We start from the raw sequence: 16,956 nt of genomic DNA, 5'->3' as shown, positions 1-16,956 counted from the left end.
TTCCGCTATTGCATACTAAAATAAGGACAAGATTTGGAGTCCATGTTTATACGATATTGTGTAGAAACTGCATTCAAGAAACTGATTTCGATGTAACATATTTGTATTGTAAACCATTATGTAATGGTCGTGTGTAAACAGGATATTTTAGATTATCATTATTTGATAATCTACGTAAAACTTTTTAAACCTTTATTTATGAAATAAAGGTTATGGTTTATTTTAAAAATGAATGCAATATTTGAAAAACGTCTCATATAGAGGTCAAAACCTCGCAACGAAATCAATTAATATGGAACGTTTTTAATCAATAAGAACGGGACATTTCAGTTGGTATCAGAGCGTTGGTCTTAGAGAACCAGAATTTTGCATTAGTGTGTCTTATCTAGTTTGTTAGGATGCATTAGTGAGTCTGGACTTCGACCGTGTTTACTTGAAAAATGATTGCTTAACAAATTATGTTGGAAACTATATATTTTTAACATGTGAATATTATGTGATATATTAATCTCTTAACGCGTTTGATATTATGTGATAGATGTCTACCTCTAGAACAAGTCCCATTGACTCACCTAATAATAATGAAGAGTCAAATGTAATTTGGAATGATTCGTGGACTGATTCACAAGTTCCCGAAGAGGAACCGGAAGAAGAGTCGGAACCAGAAGAAGAATCGGAACCGGAAGAAGAATCGGAACCGGATGAAGAAATAGAACCGGTGGGGGAAATAATAAAACGGTTAAGTAAAAGAAAATCCTCAACCAACCGACCAAGGTTAATTATGGTCAATGGTGTTTCCGCTAAGGAAGCAAAATATTGGGAGGATTACCAATTCTCCGATGAATCGGATTTCGACGAGAATTCCGATGATGTTATAGAAATTACCCCAACTGAATTTAAAAAGGCAAAAGAAAATAATAAGGGAAAGGGCATAAAAATAGAGAAATCTAATTCCAACCCCGATGAACTTTATATGTATCGTCAACCCCCGAAGTCCTTAAGTTGTAACAATGACCCGGGAACCTCTAAACCACCAGGTTTTTCTAAACCAATGTGGAAAATAACGGCTCGTATTAGGGGAACATCATATATCCCTAGAAACTTGGGAAAACGAACCAAAACCAAAGAAGAAGAAACAAGCGAGTCGGAATAAGATAGTTGTATTCGTGTGGTGTAATATATGTAATATAGTGTGCTTATGCTTTATGATATATGTAAAAATTGCTTGTATTAATAAGTATTTTTTTATGAATCTAACTCTTGTCTATTTTACAGTATAAAAACACAAAATGGATAGACAACCCAATATTTTAAGAGACCTACCCGGAGACATGATTGATAAAATCTTGTCTAGAGTTGGTCAGAATTCTTCGGCACAACTATTTAAGGCGAGATCAGTTTGTAAGACATTCGAAGAACGTTCCAAGAATACCTTAGTTTATAAAAGGCTTTTGTTCGAAAGATGGGGGATATCACATTGGGAAATCCATAAGTTACGATGTGTTTACTTTGACGCATATATTGCGGGGAACCCAAATGCTATTTTACGCAATGGGTTAAGAAATTATTTTGACTCAATATATCCGAATATTGGACTTCGTGATTAAGAAAAAGCGGCTAACATGCAACATAAAGAAGCATGTTATGCTTACGGATTAGTAATGTTCGCTTCTCACCAAAGTGAGAACAAGAACATCGGGCTACAACTATTAAACAAAACGTTTCCACAAGTGATGGAGTCGGTAATTGGGGTAAGAAATGAGGTTTTTAGATTGTTACGGGACTGTTGGACATTACGTAACCCTCGTCCCTTTGACGACGTTACAACACGCTGTCTTATCAACGGCCATAACGGTTATGTTCCACAAGACAAGGATGGGAAGTAATCCTAGTAAAACCAGAATGCATGACTTGTTTCTGGACGTATGAATTACGTGTCTTTATTGCCTTTGCTGAACGACTTGTGTACTAGCTAGAATTATCTTCACAACCATCTTGTATCAAATTTATTGTGTGCTATATTTCATGCTATATGTAAAATAAGCGGTATTGTAAGTTTGTAAAATATTGTGTAAAAGTTTGAACGCGAAATATTATTATAATCAGTTTTTCATATAGAATTGTAGTAGTTGAATTGTATATTAGCTACTAAGTATGAACTTAACGGGTAGGTACTACCCGAATTTAAACTTATAAAACGCTAATATGAAGAAAAAGCTTTTATAAATGAGTTCATATTATGCTACGAAATACTATTAACTACTCTTAATATTCTGTATGATTAACTTGTTCCATTTAACTATTTTGAAGGAAATGGCACCGACTACTCGACACACCGTGAATATGAATGAAGAGGAATTCCGTACTTTTCTAGCTTCAAACATAGCCGCAGTACAGGCTGCGCTACATACCAACAATAACCTTGGATCTAGCAGTACAGGAAATCGTGTAGGATGCACCTACAAAGAATTCACTGCCTGCAAACCTTTAGAATTTGATGGAACCGAAGGACCGATCGGATTGAAACGGTGGACCGAGAAGGTCGAATTGGTGTTTGCCATAAGTAAGTGTACTAAAGAGGACAAAGTAAAGTACGCTACGCATACCTTCACAGGTTCTGCGTTAACATGGTGGAATACCTATCTAGAGCAAGTGGGACAAGACGATGCGTACGCACTACCGTGGTCAGCATTCAAGCACTTGATGAACGAGAAGTACCGTCCCAGAACCGAGGTCAATAAGCTCAAGACAGAACTTAGAGGGTTACGAACCCAAGGATTTGATATTACCACGTACGAAAGACGATTCACAGAATTGTGCCTATTGTGTCCGGGAGCATTCGAAGATGAGGAAGAGAAGATCGACGCGTTTGTGAAAGGATTACCGGAAAGAATCCAAGAATATATAAGTTCACACGAGCCCGCCTCCATACAACAGGCATGTAGAATGGCTCACAAACTAGTGAACCAGATTGAAGAAAGAATTAAAGAACAGACTGCTGAAGAGGCCAATGTGAAGCAAGTCAAAAGAAAGTGGGAGGAAAACGGTGATAAGAATCACCAATACAATAACAACAGCAATTATAACAATAATCGCAACAACTATCCTAACAATCGCAACATCAATCGCAACTACAACAAACGGCCCAACAACAACAACAACAACAATCAGAAGCAGCTATGCCAAAGGTGTGAAAAGTATCACTCGGGGTTCTGCACCAAATTTTGCAACAAGTGTAAAAGAAATGGTCATAGCGCGGCGAAGTGTGATGTCTACAGACCAGGGGTTAACAGAACGAAAGGAACAAATGGTGTCGGAGCGAGTAATGGCGGAGCAAGTAGTGTCGGAGCAAGTTATGCCAATGTAGTTTGTTATAAATGTGGAAAACCGGGCCACATTATTAGAAATTGCCCGAACCAGGAGAACACGAATGGACAAGGCCGCGGAAGAGTTTTCAATATTAATGCGGCAGAGGCACAGGAAGACCCGGAGCTTGTTACGGGTACGTTTCTTATTGACAATAAATCTGCTTACGTTTTATTTGATTCGGGTGCGGATAGAAGCTATATGAGTAGAGATTTTTGTGCTAAATTAAGTTGTCCATTGACGCCTTTGGATAGTAAATTTTTACTCGAATTAGCAAATGGTAAATTAATTTCAGCAGATAATATATGTCGGAATCGAGAAATTAAACTGGTTAGCGAAACATTTAAGATTGATTTGATACCAGTAGAGTTAGGGAGTTTTGATGTGATAATCGGTATGGACTGGTTGAAAGAAGTGAAAGCAGAGATCGTTTGTTACAAAAATGCAATTCGCATTATACGAGAAAAAGGAAAACCCTTAATGGTGTACGGAGAAAAGGGCAACACGAAGCTACATCTTATTATTAATTTGAAGGCACAAAAACTAATAAGAAAAGGTTGCTATGCTGTTCTAGCACACATCGAGAAAGTACAAACTGAAGAAAAGAGCATCAATGATGTTCCCGTCGCAAAAGAATTTCCCGATGTATTTCCGAAAGAATTACCGGGATTACCCCCACATCGATCCGTTGAATTTCAAATAGATCTTGTACCAGGAGCTGCACCAATAGCTCGTGCTCCTTACAGACTCGCACCCAGCGAGATGAAAGAACTGCAAAGCCAATTACAAGAACTTTTAGAGCGTGGTTTCATTCGACCAAGCACATCACCGTGGGGAGCTCCTGTTTTGTTTGTCAAGAAGAAAGATGGTACATTCAGGTTGTGTATCGACTACCGAGAGTTGAACAAACTTACCATCAAGAACCGCTACCCACTACCGAGAATCGATGACTTATTTGATCAACTACAAGGCTCGTCTGTTTATTCAAAGATTGACTTACGTTCCGGGTATCATCAAATGCGGGTGAAAGAAGATGATATTCCAAAGACTGCTTTCAGAACACGTTACGGTCATTACGAGTTTATGGTCATGCCGTTTGGTTTAACTAATGCACCAGCTGTGTTCATGGACCTTATGAACCGAGTATGTGGACCATACCTTGACAAGTTTGTCATTGTTTTCATTGATGACATACTTATTTACTCAAAGAATGACCAAGAACACGGTGAACATTTGAGAAAAGTGTTAGAAGTATTGAGGAAGGAAGAATTGTACGCTAAGTTTTCAAAGTGTGCATTTTGTTTGGAAGAAGTTCAATTCCTCGGTCACATAGTGAACAAAGAAGGTATTAAGGTGGATCCGGCAAAGATAGAAACTGTTGAAAAGTGGGAAACCCCGAAAACTCCGAAACACATACGCCAATTTTTAGGACTAGCTGGTTACTACAGAAGGTTCATCCAAGACTTTTCCAGAATAGCAAAACCCTTGACTGCATTAACGCATAAAGGGGAGAAATTTGAATGGAATGATGAACAAGAGAAAGCGTTTCAGTTATTGAAGAAAAAGCTAACTACGGCACCTATATTGTCATTGCCTGAAGGGAATGATGATTTTGTGATTTATTGTGACGCATCAAAGCAAGGTCTTGGTTGTGTATTAATGCAACGAACGAAGGTGATTGCTTATGCGTCTAGACAATTGAAGATTCACGAACAAAATTATACGACGCATGATTTGGAATTAGGCGCGGTTGTTTTTGCATTAAAGACTTGGAGGCACTACTTATATGGGGTCAAAAGTATTATATATACCGACCACAAAAGTCTTCAACACATATTTAATCAGAAACAACTGAATATGAGGCAGCGTAGGTGGATTGAATTATTGAATGATTACGACTTTGAGATTCGTTACCACCCGGGGAAGGCAAATGTGGTAGCCGATGCCTTGAGCAGGAAGGACAGAGAACCCATTCGAGTAAAATCTATGAATATAATGATTCATAATAACATTACTACTCAAATAAAGGAGGCACAACAAGGAGTTTTAAAAGAGGGAAATTTAAAGGATGAAATACCCAAAGGATCGGAGAAGCATCTTAATATTCGGGAAGACAGAACTCGGTATAGGGCTGAAAGGATTTGGGTACCAAAATTTGGAGATATGAGGGAAATGGTACTTAGAGAAGCTCATAAAACCAGATACTCAATACATCCTGGAACGGGGAAGATGTACAAGGATCTCAAGAAACATTTTTGGTGGCCGGGTATGAAAGCCGATGTTGCTAAATACGTAGGAGAATGTTTGACATGTTCTAAGGTCAAAGCTGAGCATCAGAAACCATCAGGTCTACTTCAACAACCCGAAATCCCAGAATGGAAATGGGAAAACATTACCATGGATTTCATCACTAAATTGCCAAGGACTGCAAGTGGTTTTGATACTATTTGGGTAATAGTTGATCGTCTCACCAAATCAGCACACTTCCTGCCAATAAGAGAAGATGACAAGATGGAGAAGTTAGCACGACTGTATTTGAAGGAAGTCGTCTCCAGACATGGAATACCAATCTCTATTATCTCTGATAGGGATGGCAGATTTATTTCAAGATTCTGGCAGACATTACAGCAAGCATTAGGAACTCGTCTAGATATGAGTACTGCCTATCATCCACAAACTGATGGGCAGAGCGAAAGGACGATACAAACGCTTGAAGACATGCTACGAGCATGTGTTATTGATTTCGGAAACAGTTGGGATCGACATCTACCGTTAGCAGAATTTTCCTACAACAACAGCTACCATTCAAGCATTGAGATGGCGCCGTTTGAAGCACTTTATGGTAGAAAGTGCAGGTCTCCGATTTGTTGGAGTGAAGTGGGGGATAGACAGATTACGGGTCCGGAGATTATACAAGAAACTACCGAGAAGATCATCCAAATTCAACAACGGTTGAAAACCGCCCAAAGTCGACAAAAGAGCTACGCTGACATTAAAAGAAAAGATATAGAATTTGAAATTGGAGAGATGGTCATGCTTAAAGTTGCACCTTGGAAAGGCGTTGTTCGATTTGGTAAACGAGGGAAATTAAATCCAAGGTATATTGGACCATTCAAGATTATTGATCGAGTCGGACCAGTAGCTTACCGACTTGAGTTACCTCAACAACTCGCGGCTGTACATAACACTTTCCACGTCTCGAATTTGAAGAAATGTTTTGCTAAAGAAGATCTCATTATTCCGTTAGATGAAATCCAAATCAACGAAAAACTCCAATTCATCGAAGAACCCGTAATAATGGATCGTGAGGTTAAAAGACTTAAGCAAAACAAGATACTAATTGTTAAGGTTCGATGGAATGCTCGTAGAGGACCTGATTTCACCTGGGAGCATGAAGATCAGATGAAGAAGAAATACCCGCATCTATTTCCAGAAGATTCGTCAACACCTTCAACAGCTTAAAATTTCGGCACGAAATTTATTTAATGGGTAGGTACTGTAGTGACCCGAACTTTTCCATGTTTATATATATTAATTGAGATTGATATTTACATGATTAAATGTTTCCAACATGTTAAGCAATCAAACTTGTTAAGACTTGATTAATTGAAATATGTTTCATATAGACAATTGACCACCCAAGTTGACCGGCGATTCACGAACGTTAAAACTTGTAAAAATGACATGACGATATATATATGGATATATATATATGGTTAACATGAGATTATGATAAGTAAGTATCTCCATAAGTATATTAACAATGAGTTATATACATATAAACAAGACTAGTAACTTAAGGATTTCGAAACGAGACATATATGTAACGATTATCGTTGTAACGACATTTAAATGTATATATATCATATTAAGATATATTAATATATCATAATATCATGATAATATAATAATTTAACATCTCATTAGAGATAATAAACAATGGGTTAACAACATTAATTGAGATCGTTAACTTAAAGGTTTCAAAACAACACTTACATGTAACGACTAACGATGACTTAACGACTCAGTTAAAATGTATATACATGTAGTGTATTTAGATGTATTAAAATACTTTTGGAAGACTTCAAGACATATATCAAAACACTCATACTTAACGAGAATGGTTACAGTTACTTTCCCATTCTTTTCTTTCATCAAGAATTCTAGTCGTATTCTTACCCGTATTATACACAGCTTCAAAACGTACTTACTATGGGTATATACCAATAGGAACTAACATGGGATTCCACTCTTGATTATGTCATGTATGACTAATCAATTTTAACTTCTACCATGAGCTAGTCAACTAACTAGAACTCCTTTTAACCCCACTCACCACTCACCAATTACCACTCATCATTCACTCCATTTCACTTCCAATTCTCTTTCTAATTCTCTCTCAACACACACACACACACACACACACTATTATGAACGTATTTTTCCAGTAGTTAATCATCATCTTCATCAAAAATCACTTCAAGAATCAAGCTATAATCATCATAGGAAGAACACTTCAAAAATCCCTTCAAGTTTACTAATTTACTTCCAAGCTTTCTAATCCATTCCAAGTAATCATCTAAGATCAAGAAACCTTTGTTATATACAGTAGGTTATATTTCTTATTCAAGGTAATATTCATATTCAAACTTTGATTCAATTTCTATAACTATAAACTATCTTAATTCGAGTAAAAATCTTACTTGAACTTGTTTTTGTGTCATGATCCTACTTCAAGAACTTTCAATCCATCCAAGATCCTTTGAAGCTAGATCATTTCTTGTCACTTCCAGTAGGTTTACCTACTAAACTTGAGGTAGTAATGATGTTCATAACATCATACGATTCATATATATAAAACTATCTTATTCGAAGGTTTAAACTCGTAATCACTAGAACATAGTTTAGTTAATTCTAAACTTGTTCGCAAACAAAAGTTAATCCTTCTAACTTGACTTTTAAAATTAACTAAACACATGTTCTATATCTATATGATATGCTAACTTAATTATTTAAAACCTGGAAACACGAAAAACACCGTAAAACCGGATTTACGCCGTCGTAGTAACACCGCGGGCTGTTTTGGGTTAGTTAATTAAAAACTATGATAAACTTTGATTTAAAAGTTGTTATTCTGAGAAAAAGATTTTTATTATGAACATGAAACTATATCCAAAAATTATGGTTAAACTCAAAGTGGAAGTATGTTTTCTAAAATGGTCATCTAGACGTCGTTCTTTGGACTGAAATGACTACCTTTACAAAAACGACTTGTAACTTATTTTTCCGACTATAAACCTATACTTTTTCTGTTTAGATTCATAAAATAGAGTTCAATATGAAACAATAGCAATTTGATTCACTCAAAACGGATTTAAAATGAAGAAGTTATGGGTAAAACAAGATTGGATAATTTTTCTCATTTTAGCTACGTGAAAATTGGTAACAAATCTATTCCAACCATAACTTAATCAACTTGTATTGTATATTATGTAATCTTGAGATACCATAGACACGTATACAATGTTTCGACCTATCATGTCGACACATCTATATATATTTCGGAACAACCATAAACACTCTATATGTGAATGTTGGAGTTAGCTATACAGGGTTGAGGTTGATTCCAAAATATATATAGTTTGAGTTGTGATCAATACTGAGATACGTATACACTGGGTCGTGGATTGATTCAAGATAATATTTATCGATTTATTTCTGTACATCTAACTGTGGACAACTAGTTGTAGGTTACTAACGAGGACAGCTGACTTAATAAACTTAAAACATCAAAATATATTAAATGTGTTGTAAATATATTTTGAACATACTTTAATATATATGTATATATTGTTATAGGTTCGTGAATCAACAATGGCCAAGTCTTACTTCTCGACGAAGTAAAAATCTGTGAAAGTGAGTTATAGTCCCACTTTTAAAATCTAATATTTTTGGGATGAGAATACATGCAGGTTTTATAAATGATTTACAAAATAGACACAAGTACGTGAAACTACATTCTATGGTTGAATTATCGAAATCGAATATGCCCCTTTTTATTAAGTCTGGTAATCTAAGAATTAGGGAACAGACACCCTAATTGATGCGAATCCTAAAGATAGATCTATTGGGCCTAACAAACCCCATCCAAAGTACCGGATGCTTTAGTACTTCGAAATTTATATCATATCCGAAGGGTGTCCCGGAATGATGGGATATTCTTATATATGCATCTTTTTAATGTCGGTTACCAGGTGTTCACCATATGAATAATTTTTATCTCTATGTATGGGATGTGTATTGAAATATGAAATCTTGTGGTCTATTGTTACGATTTGATATATATAGGTTAAACCTATAACTCACCAACATTTTTGTTGACGTTTAAAGCATGTTTATTCTCAGGTGAATATTAAGAGCTTCCGCTGTTGCATACTAAAATAAGGACAAGATTTGGAGTTCATGTTTGTATGATATTGTGTAAAAACTGCATTCAAGAAACTGATTTCGATGTAACATATTTGTATTGTAAACCATTATGTAATGGTCGTGTGTAAATAGGATATTTTAGATTATCATTATTTGATAATCTACGTAAAGCTTTTTAAACCTTTATTTATGAAATAAAGGTTATGGTTTGTTTTAAAAATGAATGCAGTCTTTGAAAAACGTCTCATATAGAGGTCAAAACCTCGCAACGAAATCAATTAATATGGAACGTTTTTAATCAATAAGAACGGGACATTTCATTACCGACGATTCACGAACTATTAGTTACAAATAAATAAATATAGTTATATAATTAAGTGTGTGTATATATATCTATATACATATATAAACATAAACAAAAGAATATATATATATATATATATATATATATATATATATATATATATATATATATATATACAAAAATTAATATACTATGTATATTGTATTAAATATTCGAACATGTTATATGAATATTACATACTAATATATTAAAGATAATTACAAGTTAAAATATAGTTATTATATTAATAGATATTACTTTCATTGTTATCTAAAATAAATACCAATATTAATACGATTATGATACAAATAAGAAATTTGTTTGTACAAACTATTTTAGAATTTTTTTTTTGCATAAATACTAACTTAAAAATGTATATAATCTATAACTATAAATTTTATTGTTATAGTATTAATATTACAAATATGATTATGGTCACTAGTATTATAATTAGTATTATTACTATTATATCAGTGTTATTAAAAATTATTAATTGTATTCCTATTTGAATTATGTAACCTATCATATTTAGTAATGATATTATTATCACTATTTTATTATTATCATTTATTATTATTAATATTAACAAACCTATTATTATAATTAATATTATCATCATTAATATATTGATAATTATTAATATTAACTAGATTTAAATTATATATAACTACATATATAAATACATATTCAGATGTAATAAAATTTATGTAATATAGATAGAATCAGATTTTATATAACCAGAATTTATGTAATAAAATTTATGTAATAAAATTTATGTAATATTTATTAATTTATGGTTGTAATAAAAATGAATGCAGTCTTTGAAAAACATCTCATATAGAGGTCAAAACCTCGCAACGAAATCAATTAATATGGAACGTTTATAATCAATATGAACGGGACATTTCATGGATCAACTTAAACTAATTGGGCCGTGGGGATTAAAAAGATATAGATTAGTTTTGGGCTTGGTGGACTTAATAAACTTATTGAATTGGACTTCAAGTTTCCATATGATAAAAGAATTAAATCTGGGCTTTTATTCAGAATGTATCATGGTAGTTCAATGGTTGGTAGTATGGGTGTTTACCAAGAGGTCTTGAGTTCGAGCTCGGGCAATGGCGTTTCTTTTAAATGCTTGTCTCTTCAAAGGTTGTATTCTATAATTATTATTATTATTATTATTATTATTATTATTATTATTATTATTATTATTATTATTATTATTATTACTACTACTACTAATATATATATTAGTTATCATTTATGATTATAATTACAATTACAATTATAATTATTATTATTACTAATATTATTATCATTACTAGTAATATCATTAAGTAGCATAATTATTATTACCATTAGAGTTAGAATTATCATTATTATTATTATTAGTATTATCATTATTTTAGTAATATTATAATAAACAAATGATATTTATATAAAAATATATTTTTACATATATCCTAACTATATTAATATTACATATTGATTTAACTTAATTGTTATTATTATAAAATATTAATTAAGTTATAAATAATAGATAAATACATTTTAATATAATCATATATACAATTATTTAAAATAGTTATAATTAAATTATTTATTAATATAATATACAAATTATGAAGTATATTAATATTAATATATAAAACTTGTTTAAATATTATTATATGTGTTAATATATATATAAATGATATAGGTTCGTGAATCCGAGGCAAACCCTGCAATTGTTCAGTTCAGTCGTATGAATATTTTTACTACAAAATATTGGATTGTGAGTTCATTTGATTCCCTTTTACTCTTTACATTTTTAGGACTGAGAATACATGCGCTACTTTTACAACTGCTTTATTAAATGCTTTTGAAATATATTTTTGAACTGCGAATACATGAAATGCTTTTATAAATGTTTGACGAGATAGACACAAGCAAAACATTCCTTGATCATATACATGGCATTGTATATGTATATTTTATTTGCTAAAAGCCAAAGGCAGAACTACCTGAATTATAAGGCAAAGCTATGCAATATTCGCTGAAAATTAGTACAGCGGTTATGTTTTCGCATTAATGCAAGACCGCGGTTTAATCCGCTGAGTTTCCGCGGATAGTTAAGTAATTCGCAGACCGCGGATATTTTGAATCCTATAAATAGGGAGCTTGGCCTCTCATTTAGAGGTGGTTGATTCTCTGCCATTTTGCCTAAGCCTTTGTAATTTCCACTTGTGATCTTGCCCAAGGGATTTTTACACCGCGCAAAGGTGAAATATTCTAATTAACAATCAAGACCGGGTCGGGGTGGTTGATCACTTGATAGTTAAAGTGAAAGACGATCATCGGGGCCCAAAATAATCATCAAACATTCCATCCTCCATTATAATCTTATTGCACTCAATCCGTAATTAAGTAACATCACTAATTAAGGATTGATCAATTGGAGCCATCCGTGGGACACGTTTTACAAATTAAACTGAATTTTTTTTGTTTCGTGCCATCAAACAATTAATTTGTCGGTTTAATTTCAGTCGTGTTTTTGTTGTGATGATTTGCAAGTGCATACATCTAAAATCGGCGGTGAATTGCTTGATTACTTAGAATAATGAGTAATATTGGAAATAATAGTGATGTAGTAGTTGCTGTGCGAGCGAATGCCCAAAAAAGAGGAAGAAAGCGAAAGTCCGCTAAAATGTATCATAATTGGCAATTTGCGCCAATTAGTTTCCCAAAAATGCAGAGCGATGATTTTTCTGAAATGCCGATAGTAGTATCGTGCAAAATCGCGGACGCTGACATTACAGTCATGAAAGTTCATGTTGACAATGGCAATAGCGTCGATATTATTTACGAACAATGCTTCGCTCAATTGCCAGAAAGTATTAAAACAAACCTGCAAACAACCGCAGTTTCGCTAACCGGTTTTGCAGGAGAATCTTCATTACCTATAGGTGTTTTGCCATTAGACATCGAGTTAGCTGATGTTAATGATGGCGCTTTGGTGCGACAAGCGCGATTAGATTTTTATGTTATGCGAGCCTCATCTCGCTATAACATGTTGCTAGGAAGAACCGCTATAAGTAAATTTGGAATTGTCCCGTCCACAATTCATGGCATGATTAAGTTTCCAACATATAAGGGAGTTGCCACAATATGTTCAATGAGCATAATGCCTATTTGTGCAGCTGTTAACGTAAAAACCGCAGGGCAAGAACCTGTTGATGGTGCGGATGCTATGGAAATAATTAATCCCGCATATCCAGAGCAGAAAATCAAAATGGGACGCAATGTTAGCGCAGATACTAGGAAGCAAATTGTACAATTACTTGTCAGTATATGGATGTTTTTGCCTGGTGCGAAAACTATATGACTGGTGTTCCGCGCCATATTGCGGAACACAGGCTCAATGTAAATCCGGCTCTAAAGCCTGTGGTGCAAAAGCGAAGGGGTATGGCTCCAGAACGCGTAACATGGATGTGTGCAGAAGTCACAAAATTGGTGTGAGCTGGAATTTTGAAGTCCAATACCAATCTTGGATTGCGAATCCAGTGTTGGTGAAAAAACCTGATGGTTCCTGGAGAATGTGTATTGATTACAAAGATTTGAATAAAGTGTGCCCCAAAGATAACTATCCGCTTCCAGAAATCGATTTAAAAGTAGAATCTTTACATGCTTTTCCATATAAATGTTTTCTGGACGCGGCAAGAGGTTATCATCAGATTCCTATGGCGCAAGAAGACACAGATAAAACCGCATTTCATACGGGCAAAGGCATATATTGCTATATAATGATGCCTTTTGGTTTAATCAATGCGGGTGCGACATATCAACGGTTGATTGATACCGCGTTTGATAAACAAATAGGGCGTAATCTTGAAGCTTATTTAGATGATTTAGTCATCAAAAGCATGACGCAAGAGCAAATAATTGAAGATATGCGCGAAACATTTGACAAGTTGCGGAAAATAAACATGAAGCTTAATCCGCTAAAATGTAGTTTTGGCAAAACGGAGGGGAAATTTTTGGGATATCTTGTTACAGAACAAGGTATTCAAGCTAATCCAAAAAATATTGCGGCCATAGAAAATATGACCGCACCGAAAACAGTTAAGGAAGTGCAAAGTTTGACGGGCAAATTAGCAGCATTAACGCGTTTCTTGTCTAAAGCCGCTGAAAGGCAGTTGCCATTTTTCAAAACCCTAAAAGGTTACTTGAAGCAAAAGAATCTTGTTTGGTCCAGCGAAGCAGAATCTGCGTTTCAAGAGATGAAAAAGTTGTTAAAAAGCTTTGCCTACACTAACAGCGCCGGTTCATGGCGAAACTCTTTATCTTTATATCTCAGTAGCAAACGAAGCTTTTGGCTCAGTTTTGATCGCGAAAAGGAACAAAATACAAAAGCCAGTGTATTTTGTTAGTAAAGCTCTTACGGGAAGTGAAATAAACTATGCGCCGATTGAAAAGTTTGTGTATGCGCTCATTTTAACAACGCGAAGGCTACGGAGATATTTTCAAGGGCATCCGGTGCATGTATTAACTAATCTGCCAATCAGGCAAGTCTTAACAAAGCCAGAGATATCTGGTAGACTCGCATTATGAGTGGTAGAATTAGGTGCTTATCAAATATCTTACCTTCCTCATAGTGCTGAAAAAGGACAAGTTATGGCGGATTTTCTCGCTGAACTGTCTGGAGAGTTGGAGGTGATTAATGAGCGAACCGCACTAAAACCTGAACACGGCAAAACTTGGGATTTATTTACTGATGGTTCTTCGTGTACAGAAGGTGCAGGTGCGGGTTTGGTTTTGGCAAGTTCAAGCGGTGAGGAGCATACTTATGCTCTGCGGTTTAATTTTGACGTGACAAACAATGAGGCGGAGTATGAGGCATTGCTCGCAGGCTTAAATATTGCGCGAAAAATGAATATTGTTAAGTTGCGTGCATTTACGGATTCGCAGCTAGTAGCAAATCAGTTTAGCAGATCTTTTGAAGCACATGACCCTTCTATGCAAAAGTACTTGCACCTATTAAAGGAAACTGTAGCCGCTTTAACTTTTTCACATTTTCAAAAAAAAGTATGGGTCGAAGAATTACCAAGTAAGTCGATAGAAAGTGACTTGATGGTCGCATCTGTTACAGAAGTACAGCCAAACTGGATGGAGCCAATCCTACAATATATCCGCAGTAATATTCTGCCAGAGGATAGTCGCGAAGCTCGTTTAGTGCGAGAGCGAGCGCCAATGTATATCATTCAAGATGATATCTTATATCGCAAATCATACTGCGAACCAATGATGCGATGTGTTAGCCCAATCGAGGCAGAAATGATTGTTGAAGAAGTACATAATGGTACTTGTGCACTGCATTCTGGTTACAAAACTATCGCAGCAAAAATTACGCGGATGGGATACTTTTGGCCATCCCTATACCGCGATGTAGCTAAAATTATTAAACGCTGTAAAAGTTGCCAACGGCATGCTCCGCAGAATCGAATGCCGCGACATGACATGATCCCCGTTAATTCGCCGTGGCCATTTAATAAATGGGCTATTGACATTGTAGGGCCATTTCCTGCAGGGCCCGACAATGTTAAATTTCTCATCGTTGCAATCAATTATTTTACCAAATGGGTTGAAGATAATGCGGTTCGCACTATTACTGGTGTGCAAGTGCGAAATTTTGTTTGGGAGTACATTGTTTGCAGGTTTGGTATTCAGCGGGAATTGGTTAGCGATAACGGTGCACAAATAGCGAAAGATCCTTTCAATACATGGTGCGCTGATCTAAATATAATACAAAAGTTTACGTCAGTGGCGCACCCGCAAGCCAATGGACTGTGCGAAGTAACCAACCGCGATATTGTCATCGGTATTAAAAAGAGGTTATGTGAAAGGCGAAATGGTTGGGTAGATGAATTACCCAATGTGTTATTGGCACATCGCACTACTTTCAAAAAGAGTACAGGTGAAACACCTTTTAGTTTGGTGTATGGTTATGAGGCAGTAATCCCCGCAGAAATTCTGGTACCAACGCATCGAATTGCTAACTTTGATGACGAAGCAAATGACGCTTCGTTGAGCAAAAATCTAAATTTCATAGAAGAGCGGAGATTAATGGCGGCTATCAGAGAAGCGAATAATAAACAGCAAATCGCTAAATATTATAATAAAAGAGTGCGTGCTTTATCCTTCGCTATAGGTGAATGGGTGCTGCGAAATAATGAAGCAAGCAGAGCAGAAAAGCCTGGTAAATTGGGTCCTAATTGGGAAGGCCCTTATCAGATTGTGGCAATTAATGCGGCAGGATCATATAAGCTCGCAGATATGGAAGGGCGAACTTTACCTAATGCATGGCATGCTGTTTTGTTAAAGCGATATTATGCATAGTTTTGTGGAAACTATCGGATATATACTTATTAAGTGTTCTAGTTTTTAATTTTTTGCAAGTCTTGATCACACTTGACGAAATTTCAAAAGTAAACACTTATAAAAGTATGCGAAAAGCTTATATATGAAATGCGAATAGTTATGTAACGTTTTGCAGTCTGTTTCATAATGTTATAGTATTTCGCAGTGTTTAAAAAAGCAAAGTGATGAAATTGCCCACTTTAGCATGCAAATTATTGCGAAAGGAGTGATATATCCTGAATATTTGATCTTGCCAATATTTAGATGCTTCGCAATGCTAATTAATATCCTAAGGATCATTTCGGCGGACTTAGAAGATTCATAATGTATACGCATATACGCATACAAATTGTTTCGCGAAAGTACGCGCTTATTATGTGCACAATAATAAGAGCTAGAAATTGCAAAGGACAAGTTTG

Source organism: Rutidosis leptorrhynchoides, chromosome 5 (genome assembly GCF_046630445.1).
Source record: "Rutidosis leptorrhynchoides isolate AG116_Rl617_1_P2 chromosome 5, CSIRO_AGI_Rlap_v1, whole genome shotgun sequence".
NCBI classification, from domain to species: Eukaryota; Viridiplantae; Streptophyta; class Magnoliopsida; order Asterales; family Asteraceae; genus Rutidosis; species Rutidosis leptorrhynchoides.
Note: the sequence above shows the minus strand (reverse complement) of the source record.